Source organism: Equus przewalskii, chromosome 8, assembly GCF_037783145.1.
Source record: "Equus przewalskii isolate Varuska chromosome 8, EquPr2, whole genome shotgun sequence".
NCBI lineage: Eukaryota > Metazoa > Chordata > Mammalia > Perissodactyla > Equidae > Equus > Equus przewalskii.
In genome coordinates, this window is record NC_091838.1 from 62,297,031 (window position 1) to 62,316,277 (window position 19,247).

At 40.2% G+C, this 19,247-nt stretch overlaps 2 long non-coding RNA genes across 3 annotated transcripts in view; one reads left to right on the plus strand and one right to left on the minus strand.

The window, feature by feature from the left end:
- The window catches only part of LOC139085266 (uncharacterized), a 253,590-nt gene that overhangs the window by 105,657 nt on the left and 128,686 nt on the right, over positions 1-19,247 (minus strand). The window lies entirely within an intron of this gene.
- On the plus strand, positions 4,166-18,670 carry LOC139085333 (uncharacterized). Its single transcript, XR_011543616.1, has 4 exons — positions 4,166-4,288; positions 11,034-11,147; positions 12,063-12,225; positions 18,360-18,670. It is a non-coding gene; the product is annotated as an uncharacterized lncRNA (long non-coding RNA).

Below are 19,247 nucleotides of genomic sequence, written 5' to 3' on the forward strand. Positions count from 1 at the left end.
TTTTGGGCCGTGTTTGTCTGTCAAATGAGAAGGCTAGCTGATCACAAAGTCCCTTTGAGTCCTAAATTTTATGCTTTGGTGACTCTTAGAGTCTCAGGTACCTCTGGAGAAGAGGAAAGGAACAGGCTTTTGAATTCCAAGTATTATAATGATGTTGGAAAAAAAAACAGGTAGTCCTTCACTATCTAATAGTTCTCTGAAATACAGTTAAAGATCAAGTGGGCAAAGGCAGAAAACTAGGTTACATGAATTTTAGTCTGCCTCTACCTGAAGTTAAATCTCTTTCTTTAAACTTTGGGGATAGATTTGCTCTGCCTATTTAGCTTTGTATGGAGAAGAGATATTCATTTCTGTGTCCCACATGGGATCTGGCTGGAGACAAGAATAGAAAAGAGATCACCTGAGAGCTCATTCAGCAAAATGCTCCCTGCTTCCAGGTTCTGGAAGAGGTCTGGTCAATATTTACATCCCAGTGGCCCTTGAGCCAGAGACATAGGTACAGGAAACTGTTCTGTAGAGATCGGTGACCTTCCAACTATAACAAAGCAAAGGAGTTATGCAGATCTTTTCCCTTGACTGGGCCCTTGCAGAGTGCAGCTACCTCTAGTGCAGTTACATTCATTTCTTTATCCATCAATTCATTCCACCAACGTGTATTGAGCATTTAGTAACTGTCAGGCTCTGTGACAGACACTGGGGAAATTCAAAGATGAAGAAGGAATCATGAAGCACCCACACTTTATACTTGGAGGCATACTCACAAGCAGAATAACATGTCGAGTTCATGGATGGGATGTGTATGGTTTGCTCTAGTTGCACAGAGGAAAGGCTCATAATCTAGCTTGCAGTAAGTCATGGAAAGCTTCCTGAAAGAGCTGATACTTAAAGAGAATCTTAAAGTGAGTAAAAACTTACTCATTGAAAGGGCCTCAGAAAATTGGGGGCAATCTTTGCCTGGGCAGAGAAAAATTATGCAGGTGAGAAACTGCACAGGCAGGCATGAGGACAGCAGAAGTACTGTTACTCGTGAAGATCCTACCAGTGATTAATTCCCTGCCTCCTCTCTGTGAGCCACAGTGAAGTTAAGATGGATGTGGTGAGTAGCAGTGGGTGCCCTGGAGGATTGCTTGCACTTGAACAAAGAAGAAAGCAGCTCATCTTTTTTTTTTCTTTATCTGAGAAGTGCAAATGGGTAGTCAAACACATTTCTGAGCTCTGTCACAAGCTTTACCTTTACCAATTCTATATCTGACACTCTTTTTCTTAAATTCTAATCATCTGTGGTCTTTCCGGTTTGACACAGAATAATGGTGGTCTCCTAAATCTGATCCTTTTCACGTATTCCCCCAAAACACATCTGGATAAATAAGAGCAGCAAATTAAACCACCCATAATCTATGCTTTCTGCATATGTAAGGAACAGAAAGTATAATACTATGAGCTTTACATTGTAAAGTAGGAATTTTTTTAAAAAATTCAGTTTTGGGGAAGACTTAGGAACAGATATTAAAGAGATCAAGGGAAAAAGTAAAGAGGAGCAGGGACCACAGGGAAGAAAGAATACAAATAGAATTGCCCCAGAGTAATTCCCACCACAGAAGCTCCTCTCTCACTTGGAACGCCCCACCATGAGTCTGAAAACACTGAGAACAAATTTAAAATCTCTTAGATCAGAGTGCTGACTATAAGGACTTGCTCCCTGGGTACTTGATGATGAAGGGAAGTGGGAAATAAGAGCAAGAAACACAGTTCCTCTGTGTGTGTGTGTGTGTGTGTGCGTGCGCACATTTGTATGAGAGAGAGAGAATAACACAGCAGAATAAATATAAATCCTCTCCACATAAAAATATCAAAATTGATTAGAGAAACTATACCATGCCAACAGAAGAGGGTAAGTCTTGAACTAAGGAACTTAGTGAGCCTCTCAAAATGTTCATTTTTGTGTATACAACTGCCATTGCTGGTCTGGGAAATTAGACATTCAAAATTAACAGGGAAAGTAGCTGATATCCCTACAAAGTTATACCAAAAAGAAACAAAATGAGAATCAAAATGTATCAATGTTGAAAAAGCTCCTGAAAATGTCGACCATGAAGTAGAAGAAAAGTGTTAACAGAATATGTTCACCTGAATTAAATGCCTGAAAATAAGAATTTTCAGATGTGAAATAAATACTTGAAATCAGAAATAATGAAAAACTCATAACAAATACAAACAAAAAACCCAGGAAGATGTAAAATGACTGAACTCAGGAAAAAAATAATAGAAAAGGGCAAACTCATCTTAGAAGTGAAAACAACATTACAAATTACCCGAGGAAGAAAATATTGAATTGAAATTTAATAAGGATCATTAGACAAGTAAAAGAATGAAAATAGCCAAAAGAATGACAATAAAGTAAAGAAGTAAAAAGAATCAAGAGAAAGTATTTGGTATAGGCAAAGAAGACACAATATACATATAATTGGAGTCTCTGAAGAAGAAAAATGAAACAATGTAACAGAATAACATTTTAGATAACCCAAGAAATTTTTCCAGAAATTAAAGCAAGACTACTTCCATATATTTAAAGGGTCCACTGTATAGTGAAAACTGACCTGATCTAGATTAATTATCTCTGAAGCATATCTTGATAAAACTAGACTTTAAAAGATAAAAGGCTTTAAAAACAAGGGCTTCATAACTTGCAGCCAAGACAAACAAACAAAAATACAATCAAATAAACAAAGAAAAACATATCATTTTACAAAGGAAAAACAATCAAATTGGCATAAGATTCCCTACAGCAACATACAAAGCTGGACTGCAGTGGAGAAACATTTTCAAAAAACTCAAGGAAAGAAAGTGTGAGTCAAGGATATCATAGTCAGTCAAGCCATCCTTCAACTATCCAGGTTATAGAAACATATTTTCAGACATGCAAGAATCAAGGGATTCTGTACATGCACCTTTATAAAGAATCTACTAGAGAATGAATTCATGCAGCCAAGAAATAAATGGGGAAACTTTTTAAAAGGCAGAAAAGTGAGAAAGATTGGTGGGAGTCAACATACATCAGTCACAGCTCAGAAACTGAATAGTTGAACGCCAAATAAGAAAAATGAGAATGAAAAACATTTCAAACATATTAGTATATAGGTAACTACTAGAATATAAATAAAAGTCTTCCTAAGTACTAAAAGATAAAACAAAGAGTAAACACGGTCCGATAGACGTAATGTATCACTTATATCCCCCTTCACTAATTGATGAGAGAGCATAAAAACCCAGCCTGCCTTACCCCAACTCTGGATAACTTCAAAGGGCCATCTCAGCTCCAGAGCTTTCTGTGGGGTTGGCTGAGGCCTTCACTGGATCTGCATCACAGTACAATCTCTTTTTCTGACCAATCCTACTTACTTCATCTCCCTTCCACAGGTCTTGATCAAAGAGTATCCTGGAATATACATCTAGCATGTTAATCTCCATCTCAGAGCCTACTTCCTAGAGAATATAACCTGTAATGATTTGTAAGCAGTGGTCTTGCAGATGCTAAAATGGAATTTTGGAGCTGGATCACCTGTCAGCCAGTTGGCTGGCAATAAGGACCTCACTACTGGTGGTTGGTGGAGCACAATGCAGCAGTGCAAAACTATCACTGGTGGTGATCTGGGGTAGTATAGTGATTTGAGAATGCATTACAGTCAGCCCTCTGTATCCATGGGTTCCACATTCATGGATTCAACCAACCAGGGATCACGTATGATGTTTACAGTCTGCGGTTAGTTGAAAATGTGGATGTGGAACCAGTGGATACAGAGGACCGAATAAGGGATCAGAGCATCTGCAGATTTTGGTATCTACAGCGGGTCCTGGAACCAGTCTTCTGTGGATACCAAGGGATAAGTGTAAGCTAGCAGGCATTTGAGAAATACGGAAGAAATAGAAATTATAAGGCAATGAAATTAGGTGGCTAATGTGAACCTATTGCTAAGCTTGACTGATGCCCTGGAAAAAGGTAAGAAAATCATTAAATCATCATTATTAATCACCAAATAAAATCTAAATGTGAATTACAGAGAGCCGCCTTGCTAGTATAACAAAGACTCGTTGTCTGCTTATGGAGAATAATGAAAGTGAGTATCAGGTTTATGACCTAATAATAAGAGTAGCTGAGTTCCACAGAAGATTGAACTCTCAACCATGACAAATGCGATGGGGAAATCTGAGTTGATGGACTGAAAATCTTGAATCTGAATTCCTTTGAATCTTCTGAGCCCACAGAAGTAGCCCACTCCTCCCTTTGAAGGTCAGTACATCCCCTCCATCCTTGTTTGAGAGACAGAAAAATAGAGAGAGAGAGAGAGAGAATCATAAAACAGAATACACACCACTCCTCCCACACAAAGATAAAAATTAGAGAAACGACTTCATCAACCAGCAGAAGAGGGTGGCCTCTCCCTGATACAGTCGTCTCTTCTCTGAACACTATCCACCATCTTTCATGATCTTTCCCTACCTCACTTGGCTAATGTGCTAAACCAGCATCTGCATTGGAACAAGATCCCTACGTGATTCTTAAGTACACTGAAGTTTGACAAGGACTGTACAGGACAATATTGGTGAGGAAGGGGGATTATTATGGTAAATTGCATGGTACATCAGGACTCCCTAGTTACATTAGAATTCCACTGTGAATGCTATTTCATCGAGAAATCTAATTAGGTTATCTACTGGTGTGATGATGAGTTTTGTGTGTCAACTTGGTTTAGGTACAGTCCCAGCTATTCAAACACCAATCTAGGTGCTTCTGTGAAGATAATTGGTAGAAACCATTAAAGTCTGCAAAATCAGTGGATGCTATGAACTGAATTGTGTCCCCTCAAAATTCATATGTTGAAGCCTTAAGCCCTAATGTGGCTGTATTTGGTTTTGCTGATCTCAGTTGGACTTCAAGCATCTGTGCGTAGGCTGGAGGTCAGCTGAGCTAGACTAGGTTCATCTCAGCTCACCTGGGTAGCTCTGCTTCAAACTGTAAGGTTGCTGGTCAGCCAGGTAGTTCTCTCATGTCTCTCTTCCTCTTTGGACCAGGGGTTTAGCCAGGCATGTTCTTCCCATGGAGAAGGCAGAGGCACAAGAAAATAAGTAGAAACCTGCTATGATTCTTAAGGCCTAGAGTTGGAAATATCACACTGTCTCTTCCACCTATATGTCATTGGCCAAAACAAGTCATGTGGCCAAAGTCATATGGTATGGGGAAATATACTCAGTATACACAAGGCCATGGAAAAGGTGTGAATGCAGGGGCTAGTAATTCAGTCCATAACAGCTAGTGAGTACTCTTCAAGCTTAGCATAGTTACTCTCGAAAAATAAAATAAATAACGTATACCTTACCAGCATATCCTATTTTGGTAATTGTGCTTTTTCCCAATTTGATTTTGAGCTCATCAAGAATGGAGACCATTGACTCCTTATCAGATATATGGTTTACAAATATTTACTCTAATTCTGTGGGTTGCCTTTTCACTATGTTGATTGTTTCCTTTGCTGTGTAGAAGCTTTTTAGTTTGATGTAGCCCCACTTGTCTATTTTTGCTGTTGTTGTCTTTGCTTTTGGTGTCATATCCATGAAATCATTGCAAGACCAATGTCATGAAGATTTCCCATGTTTTCTTCTAGGAGTTTTACAGTTTCAGGTCTTATATTTAAGACCTTTAGTCCATTTTGAGTTGATCTTTGTGTACGGTGTATGATAGGGGTCCAATTTTATCCTTTTTCATGTGGATATTCAGTTTTCCCAACACCATTCACTGAAGAGACTTTCCTTATCCCATCATGTATTCTTAGTGCCCGTGTCAAAGATCAGTTACCCGCATATGTGTGGGTTTTATTTCTGGGCTCTCTATGCTATTCCATTGGTCTGTATGTCTATCTTTATGACAGCACTATACTGTTTTAATTACTGTAGTTTTGTAATATATTTTGAAATCAGCAAGTGTAATGCCTCCATCTTTGTTCATCTTTCGCAAGATTACTTTGGTTATTCTGGATCTTTAGTTGTTCCAAGTATATAAGGAACTCCTACAACTCAATAGCAAAGAAATAACCTGATTAAAAAATGGACAAAGGACCACAACTAGAAGAACTCACAATGAAGAATATATAACTATGTACCGGGGGGCTTTGGGGAGAAAAAGGAAAAAATAAAATCTTAAAAAAAAAGGACTTGAATAGACATTTCTCCAAAGAAGACTTATGAAAGGTGAACAAATATATTAAAAGATGCTTGACATCACTAATTATCAGAGAAATGCTATCCAAAATCACAATGAGATATCACCTCACATCAGTGAGGATGACTATTATCAAAAAGGCAAAAGATAGCAAGCGTTGGTCAGGATGTGGGGAAAAGGTAACTCTTGTACACTGTTAGTAGATATGTAAATGGTGCAGCCAATATGGAAAATAGTATGGAAATTCATCAAAAAATCAAAAACAGAACCACCATATGATCCAGTAATCTCACCTTTGGGTATATATTCAAAAGAATTGAAATCAGGATCTCAAAGAGATATCTGCAGCATATTCACAATAGTCAAGATTTGGAAACAACTGCAATGTACATAGGCAGATGAATGGATAAAGAAAATGTGGTGTATCCATACATAAAATGGAATATTATAGCCTTAAAAAAGAAGAAAATTATACTTTTGTGACAACATGGATGTACATTATGCTAAGTGAAATAAGTGAGCCACAAAAGGACAAATAATGCATGATTCCACTTATATGAGGTATCAAAAATAGTCAAACTCATAGAAGTAGAAACTAGAATGATGGTTGTCAGAGGATGGGGAGGGAGGAATTGGAGAGTTACTGCTCATTGGGTATAACGTTATAGTCATATAAGATGAATATGTTCTATAGATCTGCTGTACAACATAGTGCCTATAGTTTTCAATACTGTGTGTGCTCTTAAAAGCTTGTTAAGAGGATAGATCTCATGTTAAGTGTTCTTACTACACAAAAAAAGCAAGAGTACACAAGAAATCTCTCGGAGGTGATGGATGTGCTTATTACCTTGTGTGTGGTAACAGTATCATTGGTGTATGCATTTGTCCAAACTCATCAAAACGTATTAAATATGTGCAACTTTTTGTATGTTAAGTATACCTCAGTAAAGTTTAAAAAATAAAGAATAGAAGGAATATCTTATTTGTCTGAATCCAAAGAGGCTAGCATAGTTCCTAGCACAGTCTCACAATGAAAGGGTAGCATAATATGATAATAAGAACATATACTATTACATCTCACTCCCTGGATTCAAATTCTACCATTTACTGGCTGAGTGATCTTGGGAAATTTACTTAATTTCTCTGTGCCTCTTTTCATGGGCTGTAAATGGGGATAAAATACTACCTGCCCCAAAGATTGTTGTAAGACTTAAAAGAGTCAATATTTATAAAGCCATTCAAACAGTATTTGGTACATAGCAGGTATTTACTAAATGTCAAATAGTTTACATTTTAATATTTGGTTACTTGCCTTCCTCTTCACTCTCACACTTTACTCCTTCTCTCTAGACTACAAGGTCCTTGGGGTCAAGACCTTGACCTAATATTGTTCTATACAAGGTATTGTGGAAGGAGCAGAGATTTGGAGTCAGACAGACCTGGGTGTGAATCTTAATGCTGTTACTAATTAGAAGTTAAGTAACTCTCTTAACCTTAGTCTCTGCTTCCACTTATTCATTCATCAAACATTTATTATCTTCTCTACCACAGTATAAGCTCTATGAAGGCAGGGGCCACGTCCACCTTGCACTTAGCTTCAACCCCAGGGGACAACATGATGCCTGGTTCATGGTGGGTTAGTGATAATTTTTTGATAAATGCATGTATGAATAAATAAGCACCTAATATTTGCCAGGCACTGGGCATAGCCACCTAGGATAAGATGAGGAACAAGTCATGATCTTGCTTTTGCCAGAGTCTGTAATAAGAAAACAAAGAATAATGATTACTTCTCATAAGGTTATCGTGGAAATCAAGGAGATCCTACAAGCAAGCTGAGCAGAGTACCTGGCACATAGTAAGATGCTCCTGGTTGGAATCCCAACAATGGCCCAATAAAAGCACATACAGTTCTTTTTTTTTTTTTGAGGAGGAGGAGGATTAGCCCTGAGCTAACATCTGCTGCCAATTCTCCTCTTTTTGCTTAGGAAGACTGGCCCTGAGCTAACAGCCATGCCCATCTTCCTCTACTTTCTATGTGGGACTCCTACCACAGCATGGTTTGCCAAGTGGAGCCATGTCTGCACCCGAGATCCGAACCAGCAAAGCTTGGGCCGTCAAAGTGGAATGTGTGCACTTAACCGCTGCACCACCCGGCCGGCCCCCATACAGTTCATATTTTAATATGACACATCACTATTGTAATGTGTGAAAAAGATGTAAGAGGAAGAAATACATAGTTTATGTACCCAGTTTTAAGCAAATGAGGTAACATTTCACTAGTGTAAGAAGTGAAATATCCTGGAGTTTTTGTTTCATGTTGAACTCTGAAAGAGTAAATCAGTGTATAAAAGGTGGATTAGAATGGAGGAAGGTATGAATGAACAAATGAATGCAGAGGTACAACTGCTGAACACAATAGCAAGGAAAGGGGGGGTGTTGCAGTTGGGGGAGCGCTGTCTCAGCTAAAACTAAATCACTTTCAGGATTTGCACAGCCAGCATCTCAGCCGGAAACGACTTTCCCTGGAGGGTTCCCAGCCTCCGAGAGCAGATATTCTCAAGGGAAGGAAGTTGATTCATGAGATGACTCCTAGGGAGACTGCCAGAAGGAAAATCTCTCAGGAAATAAAAAAAGAGAGAGAGACCAACAGAGAGAGAAAGAGAGAGAGTGATCAAGGTGATTCGTTAGATTTATTTGCTGTGGATCATTCGTTTGGTGCTATTTCTGGGCAATATTTAGTCTAAGGAGAGGTAAAGTGATAGTGAAGTGAGAAGTTTACAAAGCTTGTTAGCTGACTATCCTGAAAGGGAGTTTGTCTTGAGATGCTGCAGGGGAAGTAAGTTTGCCTTCAATAAGCCCTGAGAGTTTGGGTTTAGGGCCTTCTAGGATCCTCTTCTTGGCAAAATTTCTATAGCTGCATAATTTGAAGAGTTCTGTGCTGTCTCTTTTTGAATTACCCAATAGATTCTTTAACAGCATCACAATTTACTCCTGAATAGATAAGATAACCTCTCTTATCCTGGCGTGAATCACGAAAACTAATAAAATTTCATCTGGTTGAGGGAATCACGGAATCATAGACTTTCAGAGATGGAAGAGTCCTAAAGGTCATGTGGTCCTCATCCTGCTCTGAACATTAAGGGGAGTGAGGACTTTTACGCATTTCTGAACCTGTGAGATTTTTATGACAACCCAGGAGAATAGATTTAGGATGAAGGACATGTTTACTAGCCAGGCGATAAATTGACTAAATTAAATATGAAGAGCATTATAATAAGTGAGCTACTGGCTGACTTTAGCAGCAGGTAGTTTAGAAATGCCTGTCTTAGTTATTGACTAGGCTTATTGCCACCTTTCCTGCAACTGTTTTTCAAATTTCAAGCAGAAGCATTTACTAAGAGTGGATCCAAGACCCTGTCTTTCCTTACAGGGCTGGCATTTTTCAAAATATGTTGCAATGTTAAAACTTTGATTTGAGGTTTGAACACTGAGTGTCTTCCCACCTGTCCAGGCATTGGGTGCGAAGGCTTTTCTATGAGCTTCTGCCTCCTATTAAACAGTAATTTCTCTAACAAAAAAAAATTTCTCTAATTTAGAGCTTCAAAAATCTCACTTTACAATAAGCTGCTACTGGGCTCAGCTGAGGTCAAGGGTAATGTGCAGAGGGTGTGCATTCGTTCAATCAGGAACTATTGAATAACTATCATGGGTCAGTCCCTGTAACACAGATATGAATAACAATGTTATCAGTAGTATAGAAATATGAACAATGGTGTCACAGCAAGGAGGGCGACTAAGGCCACTTGTGGAGGAAGCAGAGCAAAACAATTTTGAGCAGTCTTGCAGAATAAAAGGCAGGTTTCCTGGTAGAGAATTAGGGAAAGGTATTCCAAGCAGATTTTTCCTGTTATCATTAACAGCTGACATTTATCAAGTGCTTTCTATGGTCCATGTTATGCAAGAGCTTTATGTGGATTTTTTTCAGTTCACCCTCACAACCTCATGCGGTAGACACTATTTTTACTCCATTCTTTTATAGATTATTAAACTGAAAATTCAAGAGGGTAAGTCCTATATGTAAGTTCATATAGCAAGTGAGTAGCAGTATGCACGGGAACTCTGGTCCTTTTGACCCTGAATGAAATATCTCCCAAACAATAACAATCCCTTTTCTGATTTGCTATTTACTCAACAATGCAATGACCCTTCAATTTTGTAAGTTTGTCATTAGTGGGATAAGGTTGTCTCAGAATGTGAACCTCAGTATTCCAGTTATTGCATGGGTATTACAAATTTAAAATGTATGCATATTTATCTGGATAAATGGGGTTTCTCTTGTAAAAACCAAGCACCAGAGGCTGGGCTGGGATTTAAGCTAGATAATGAGGCTTGGGGTAAATCCTAACTGAAGACTTCTGTGGGATTTCCAAGGCAGTCATTAAGCACATGCTCTGGAGCCAGGTTCTGAGTCAAATCAAAACAAGAATTGAAGAGAGAGCCAATATAGAAAGCTAAAAGGACTAATAATTTCAAGCAAAAAATGTCAAAAGAGGTGTGAATAGTTTTATAAAGTAAGGCACAGAAGAACATTCTGAACTTAGCATGCCACTCAGTTTTGTATCTCATCCCTATGGTCAAGGAATCATGTCACCTGTTAATGGACACCGCCACCTCAACACTTTCCCAGAGGAAGAAATAAATGAAGAGTTGGCACATTTCTGAAAGGCTGCTGCTCTTTATTAAGCTTTTGAATTTTTGTCTGTACAGTTGGGAATATTATGATTGGTCTAATTGCTCAATATTTTGTCTTGTTTAGATGGAAGTGCATGTTGTAGAGGATAAAGTCTGTCCTGCATGCTGTGCAGTGTCCTGGTGATACTGGCCCGGACTCACTGATGCTGTCATGTCCTCATGGTCTCTAAGTGATTTGGTAATTCCTAGAAAGCCATACATAGGCAGTAGGCCGAAAACAATTGTTTATTTAATGGTTTTCATTTGTTCATCCAGCAAATATTTCTGGAGTGTCTCCTATGAATCTGGCACAATTTAAGAACAAGAGACACAATGATAAATAGAATAGACAGTGCCAAATTCTACATTGTAGAATACAAGTACGAAAACAAGTGTTTGTATTCTAATGAGAGAGTCAAGCAATAAGCTTATAAACAACTACCAAATAGCTTAAGCCTGTGATGGTGCCCTAAAGAAAAATAACAGGGTAATGGTGTGAAGGGTGATGGAGAAGAGGGGCTGGTGTTTGCTTCTTTAGATAATGTAGGCAGGGACAGCCTCTCTAGGAGATGACACTTGGACTACTTCTTGAAGGATGAGAGGGAGTCCACCATGAAAAGGGGCAAGGAAAGAAAGTTTCTAGCAGAATGACCCCCAAAATCAAAGACTCTGGAGTGGTAGCAAGTTTAGAGGTCAAAGAACAAAGACTGAGGCTTGATCAGGAAATGCTATAAAGACCATGGAGCCCCTTAGGGAATTTCAGCATATTAGATAAATGCTTATCAAACTTTGAACTTCCAGAAGGCACTGAGACTTTGGATCAGTAGCTTTCTAGGCAGCTATATTCTTTTGGAAGATAAAGGTGAAGCATTGACAGATGGCTTCTGAGCTAAGTGTTGCCCTCCTACTTGAATGTCAAAATGCTCATTCTTGTATTTTCTGTTTGATTTGCCCAGAAAAAGTAACGGTGGTTAAGAGACGGCATCTGGAATCAGAGAGTCTTGCTTTTAATTCTAATTTTCTACTGGGTATTAGATGCATCATCCTGGACAATTTACTTAACTTAAACAAGTCTTCTTCCTCCGCTTCTTCTTTTTCTTCCTATTTATTCCAGATACCTCTGTGTGCTGTCTCACAGTCTCTTGGCCTCACTTCTGACTCCAACTATGGCTACGGCAAACAGTTCTTGTGGCCTTTGACTCACTAGCAATATCTCACCTTAAGCACACACCAGCCATTTTCATTTGCTGTCCCAGTCCTTCTCTGACAGCGGAATGGTAAGTTGCAGGAAGCATGCTCTACACTCATGTGGAGCCTGGGAGTGAAGGAAAATTAATACCCCCAGGGCATCTCTCAACCGATAAGTGAAGGAACCTGAGACTCTTAAACTGTTAGGTTTTCCTGAACACTCCATGCTGGCAGAAGGAACTTCTCCTTTATTATGGAAGAGCAACTTCTCAATGCCTAAACACCTTGAAAAGGCCTTACCTGAGGAAGACGCCTTGCAAGGTGTCGCTTTTTCTCCTCAAGATCCACTACCACTCAACCCTTTTTGCCAAGACCAGTAACTTGGGTCTTGTCTCAGCACAGCCTGAACAAAGATTCTGGATTTACCATCCTGGCAAACAGACCTGGAACCAGTTCTAATCTGCTGCTGGATTCCTTGAAGGTTGTACACAATGATGGTGCACAGTAAATGAGGTGGAGATGCCAGAACAACCTAGACAGAAAATTGAAGAAGGAGCCAAAAAGCTGAGGAAGGAGAAAATGTTAGAGTGGATTTATATGAGACCAGAAAATCCCACTGACTATTCACTGGAAGGACCCATAGATATTCCTTTACCAAGGCTGTAATGAAGGTTCTACTGAAAAGTAGATTTTAGAAGCTCAGTGAAGACTTTCACGTGTTGGTATGATAGTAAAATGTGCTACCTTGATACTGAGCTGCTTTGTATTAGTGAGTTGTGAAATGATCCCAGAATAGCAAAGGCCAAGTGGCAGCACTTAACTTTCAGAAACAAAGTAGATATGATTATCATAATGGGAAGGGCCAGGATAGCAATCGAGGCGCCTTTACTTGAAGGGTTCTATGGTAATGGCTCATAGATTAGAACGTTCCAGAGAATGAGATAGATGGACAGCCCACAAAAGTGTCCTTCAACTTGAATTAATGTAACCCCCTCCCTTGACAAAAAAAAAAAAAATCAAGAGGTGGCTGCTGTTAGCCAAGACAATGAAAAACTGTAGTCCTTCACCCAAATTGGAGATCTAAATTTGTTCACAGACCCAGAGCTTATTAGTCAAAGGGGGAGCTTGTTTCTCTTGAGGAAGGACCCTATAATGCTATCATATGTGTATACCATAAATATTCTCCAAAATTGACCTACCAGAGTAACTATGCAAAAGGAAAATGGAATACCAAGCCCTTTCAAAGACAGTTGAATACAGGGTCTGAGCTGACTCCGATACAAAGGACCCAAAATACTATCCCAGAGCTTCAGATGGAGGCTCATGGAGACCAGGTGATAAACAGAGTTCTGACCTAAGTCTTCCACAGAAGGTTCATTGAATCCACAGACTCAATTTCCAATTCTCAAGTGTATAATTGGGGTAGATATACTTAAGAGCTGCAGAACACTAATTACTCACTGCCCTATGGAGTGTGAGTCAAAACTCTAGGAAATTCCTGAGGTTGCCTCCATCCTCTTGCCAAGAAAGTTAAGCATAAGTAGTACTGCATTCTAGGAGGAAATTTGGAGATTAGCCCTAACACCAAAGATTTAAAGGATGCAGTGATGGTGGTCCCTACATATGCTTATTAAATTCAACTGCACAGATCCTGAAACAATAAAGCCTATGAGTGTGGTGGAAGACAGTGGACTCCTATAAACTCCACCAAGTGTTATGGTCATCCCTATTCATCTGCTGCACTGGGTATGAAATCTTTATGAAACAGAGCAACCCAGACTTTGGTACTGGATATGAGGCTACCGATCTGGTCAATGTGTTCTTCTCTAATTCTATCAGGAGAGAGGATCAAAGGCAGCTTCCTCTTATGTGGGGAGGACAACATTACACATACACTTTCTTTTCCCAGGGCTATATTAAGTATCTTGCTCTCTGTCACAATGTAGTCACCAGGAGCCTTGATCATATTGACATTCGTCGGGAATCATGCTAGTCCTTAATATTGATAATATCATGCAAATAAGACCTGGTGAACAGGAAACAGTAAGTACTCTGGATCCCTAGCAAGATAAATACATGTCAGAGGGTTGGAGATAAACTACATGAAAAATTAGCTGCCTACCATATTAATGATCTTTTTAGAAGTCCAATGGTCTAAGATATGCTGAGACATCCCTTCTAAGGATGAAGGCAATTTTTGCGTTTTGTGTCTTCTACTACTAAGAAGGAGCCACAGGACTTAGTGTGCCTCTTTGAATTTCTGACTGCATTCGGGAATAGTTCTCTAATGCATTTGTCTGGAAATTTGAAAGAGTGACAGTTTTGAACGGGGCCCAGAGCAAAATAAGGCTGTGTGACAGGTTTAGGCTGTGGTCCTAGCTGCTCTGCTACTTGAGCTGTATAACCTGGCAGAGTCAAGGGTACTAGAACTATCTGTGACAGAGAGAGATGCTGCTTGGAATCTCTGCCAAACCCCAAAAGGAGAGACACAATGCAGATCCCTTCCACAGCAGAGAACCACTTACCATTTTAAAAGCACCTCCCACAGTGCTGCTGGGTCCTGATAAAGACTGAGCACCTAATAACAGCTTACCAGGTAAGTGAAGCTGTCAAAGTTGAGCTGGATATTATCAGATTATCCAAATCATAATATTGGGTAGGCACAGCAGCAATCTACTAGACACTGAACAAGAGAAATGGTATATTGAGAATCAAGCCCGAGCAGCCCTAGAGATGTAAGTTACATGAAGATGGGCCTCTACAGATTAGTGACGCTTCTCCTGCACTTCATATCTATGACCTTATGGCATGAGGTGTTTCCTATGACTAAATGATGGAGGCAGAAAAAAACTGAAACCTGGTTAACAATGTCTTTTTTCTCCCACTCCGCTGGTTTGAGCTGAAAATGAATGGCTACATCAGGACAGCCCCATTCAGACATGATACTAAAGGACAGTATTGAGGTAAATCCTCCCAATGGGCAGAGATGTGAGCAGTACACTTGATCATTCACTCTGTATGAGTGAGAAGTGACCTGAGATAAGGATACACACAGATGTTTGATCAGTGATGAAAGACTTGTCTGCTTGGTCAGGGGCTTGGAAGTAGCATGATTTGATTAGAGACAAGGGAATCTGGGAAAGAAATACACTGATGTACCAATGGAAGTAGGCCAAAACCATGTAGATCTTTCTGTGTCATGTTAATGTCCACCAGGGACCCTCCATTGCAAAGGAACTGCTTAACTGGGTGGACAAAATGATGCATCATCTAGTGGGAGTCAGCCAGCCTCTACCCTTGGCCACCCTTGTGACTGTGCAATGGGCCCATGAACTGAGTAGCCACGTTGGCAGACATGAAGGCTATGCAGAGGCCTAAAGTTTAGGGTCCCTCTGATCTAGGCTGATCTAGCTTTTGACACTGCCAAATGTCCAAAATGCTAGTAAAAGACCAACATTGCACCCCTTGATATGGCACTACCTCCCTAAAATATCTGCTAGTCACTTTGTGGCAATTGGGTTACATCAGACCCTTTTCATCCCAGAGGTGAGTGTCAATTCATCCTCAAATGAGTTGAAACTTGTTCCAGATATGTCTTAGCTTTCCCTGCCTTCCGTGCTTCCCCCAGTACCACCATCCAAGGGCTTGCAGAATACCTGATTTATAGGCATGGGATCCCAGACAGCCTTGCCCACCAAAGGGATGCGTTTTTGTAGCACAGAACTTACAACAGTGGACCATTGACCATGGAATCTATGAAATCTTTCCATATTCCACATCACTCAGGAGCAACCAGACTAACAGAGTGATGGGAAGACCTTTAAAGTTTCAGCTAAGCCACCAGCTTGGGGGCAATACTTTGTGGTATTGTCCTCGAGGAGGAGGTAAGTGCTTTAAACCAGTGGCTGATATGTCCCTGCTCTTCAGAATTGAAGGCACAACCACTGTTAACATTGCTTGCATGTGTGGCCAAGTGTTTTTTTTTTTTTTTTTAACCAGGTGGAGGTGCCATGGCTTAGCAGAAAGAGTCCAGACTTTGAAGCACTTTGTGGTTATTTAATGAATATTAGATGATCCATAAGGACAGTGACTTTATCTCTTTTCTACCAATTTTATCTATTCCCTGCTGAATCCCTAGTGCCTAAAAGGAGTATCCGGCAATCAAAAACACTTGAAAAAATATTGCTGATGCAATGTATATGGAACATTTAACATATTTAGTGCTTAATAAAGGGTTACCATTATTATTGGTGCATATTGTGTGCCACATGTGAAGACTTCTTTTTGTGTGCATGTGAAGAAGATTGGCCCTGAGCTAACATCTGTGGCCATCTTCCTCTGTTTTATGTGGGATGCCACCACAGCGTGTCTTGATAAGCAGTGCTAGGTCTGTGCCCAGGATCTGAAACTGAAAACTCCAGGCTGCCAAAGTGGAGCATGCACAGACTTAACCACTGTGCCACCAGGCTGGCCCCTGTGGCCTTCTTTAGTCTGACTGTCACTGTTTTTACCTGTGATGCCACCTCAGAAGCCTCCTCATTCATTCTTTCGCTCAAAGTGAATTGGCCTAGGAAGGATGGCTGGCCCTGCTGTTGCTGCTGCTCTTCCCAGCCTCTCACAGCTGCACTGAGCAGTATGGAATTGGGCTTTAGCCTGTCATTATGGGGCCTCCTCCATCCCACCCTGCTCATGGCCTCAGCACTTCGATTCACCATTCAGCCTTTGCTTGGGCACCCTGCTGACATCCAACCTCAAGAAATTTCTCAATGTGCAGGAATGCCATAATTATGCAGCCTTAGACTTCTCCCTTCTGAGATCGTTACAGAAATGAATTGTGTTTCTCAAACAAATCAGATTGTACAATTTTGAGGAAGTCTATCTTGGTCGGCATAGGGGATCTCAGACTTATTCTGGCTGCCTGCCCAAAATCAGTGATACAAGGACCCCTCTGCCTTAGCAGAGAGAAGCTTCTGTCAGAATCCCTATGGGAAATTTGTACAAGCAATTCCTACCCTCATAAACAGGACTCCTACTGGCAATTTGTTCTGTAAGGAAAACAGAAAAAGTGCTGATACGGCTTCATCAGGACCTGTATCCTGGGCTTCATCAAGAAAAGAAGTAATTGAAACAATTCCTAATTTGTGGCCTGAAGGGGTTTGCAGTTTTCTCTTCTGTCTTGCACAGAAGTTCTGAGCTCAGAAAAAATAAGTAAAATAAATTCTAATAAATAGAATATTGAAGGAATTGTAATTCTAGAAAGACAAAAACAGAGAGAAATCACTTCCTCAGCCTATTTGGGTATGAAGGGCCAGGATTCAACACATAAGCATCTTTGAATACTGAGCCTTAAGACACTCCCTCTATACTAGCCCCCTCCCCTGTACTTGCAGATCAGTCAATTTGCAGCCCAGTCTGGAGTAGTGTTGTCACAGACAAGATGAGGTGAGATGCAAGTTGGGCCACTGACGCATCTTTTGCGGGGAGGTGAGAAACCAGATTTCAGTAGCATCAATGTCACCAGGATACGGGATAGTGTGAATGGGGGCATCTTAGACACAGAAACTTCAGGGCGCATTGAGAACTGAGATGATTCCAGCAATTGTCAGTGCCCATCTGGCCTAGGGGCATGCATGAATGAAGATCGCAGTGGTAAAAGATATGTGGGAGAGGTGAAAAGCAGTTGGCTCTAGATTTGTCTATGCCGATGTCTCATTATTAGGTAGAAAAATAAGCGGAACAGAATTCAGCTTTGGGAAAGAAGGCTCCCAAGAGCCAAGTAAGATGCCAGCTAGATTTGAGAGCAATATCCTAAGCTGAACTGGGGTACTAAACAGGAAAACTAAGCAGAACCACAAAGAAGGAAATAAAAATAAAGAACTTGTGGTTAGAACTCATAAAATAGAGAAAAAGAAAAGCTAGAGTAAAGGGCTCTATAAATGCTCAGAGGTCCTGAGTAAGGTGACTCAGAGGGCATGTGACATCCCACCAAAGCTCAGACACTGGATTTGGGGCCTGAGAGATGAGACATTTCCAGCAGCCTTTGGGTAGGGGGAGAGAGGGCAAGGGTGCCAACACACTTCTTGTCCTCATCAGGATTGTCTCAGGATCTGAGATGAGGCTGGGTTTTGCAAATGGGGCCTAGTAGCTACTATTTATTGAGGATATACTATCTATCAGGTGCTGGAATAAGTACTGTATATCCATTATTCATTTTTTCTTTCAGGAACTACAAATGGAAAGCTGAAGAACACTATGGCATTTCTGGCAGTCAAGATTTGGAAAGTTACACACTAAGAAGCTATAATATGCTTAAGGATAATTTCCACCTAATAAAGAGAACAGAAATTTTGTTTATGCAACCAAATAGAGAGTTACTGTATAGAGCATATATTTTCTGAATCAAACAGAACAGAGAATGACGGCATTGAGACATGTAGAAATACCCTTATAATGACAGAGCTGTCATGTGGAATCATGTGTTATTTCATGTGTCCATTCCATCTGAATGAGCAATAAAACCATCTTGGAAAAGAATAATTTCTTCTCTGATCATGTTATTTCTCTGGGACCTCTTATTTCTTTTCCGTGTGTCCTCCCTCTCTTTTGCTCTCTATGATATAACAAAAGACTATTTTCAGAAAAAAAGGGGCATGCAATCCTTGGAGACAGATCTCCATGGCAAGATACAGTGACTCATCTTCCATGGTAACAGTCTCTTATTCATGATGTGGATTGTGCCAGAGATGGTTCAACCAGATGAGAATGCTGGTATTACCTAGAAAACACGGGTGTGTCCATCTTCCATTGGGTTTGATGTTCTGCTTTGGGTTTTTGTTCATGTGGTTTTGATGTCAAAGTAGAAAAGAATGTTTCCAGAGAAAGAGCAGAAACCAGACTCCTTGGTACCATCTTTCATTATAGCTGTGGTCAGACTGGGAGAATGAGATGGAATCTGATAGTTTAGACAGTGGTATGTTCCTCTCCTGATAAGTGCGTGTATCTTTTTGGTGGGTCCTGGTGAAATCTCCCACTTTCACTCCCTGAGTCAAATTTTGCTAGGGTTCTCTAGCTCTCTCATGGTACCCTGACAAAGTAATGTATGTGGTGAATA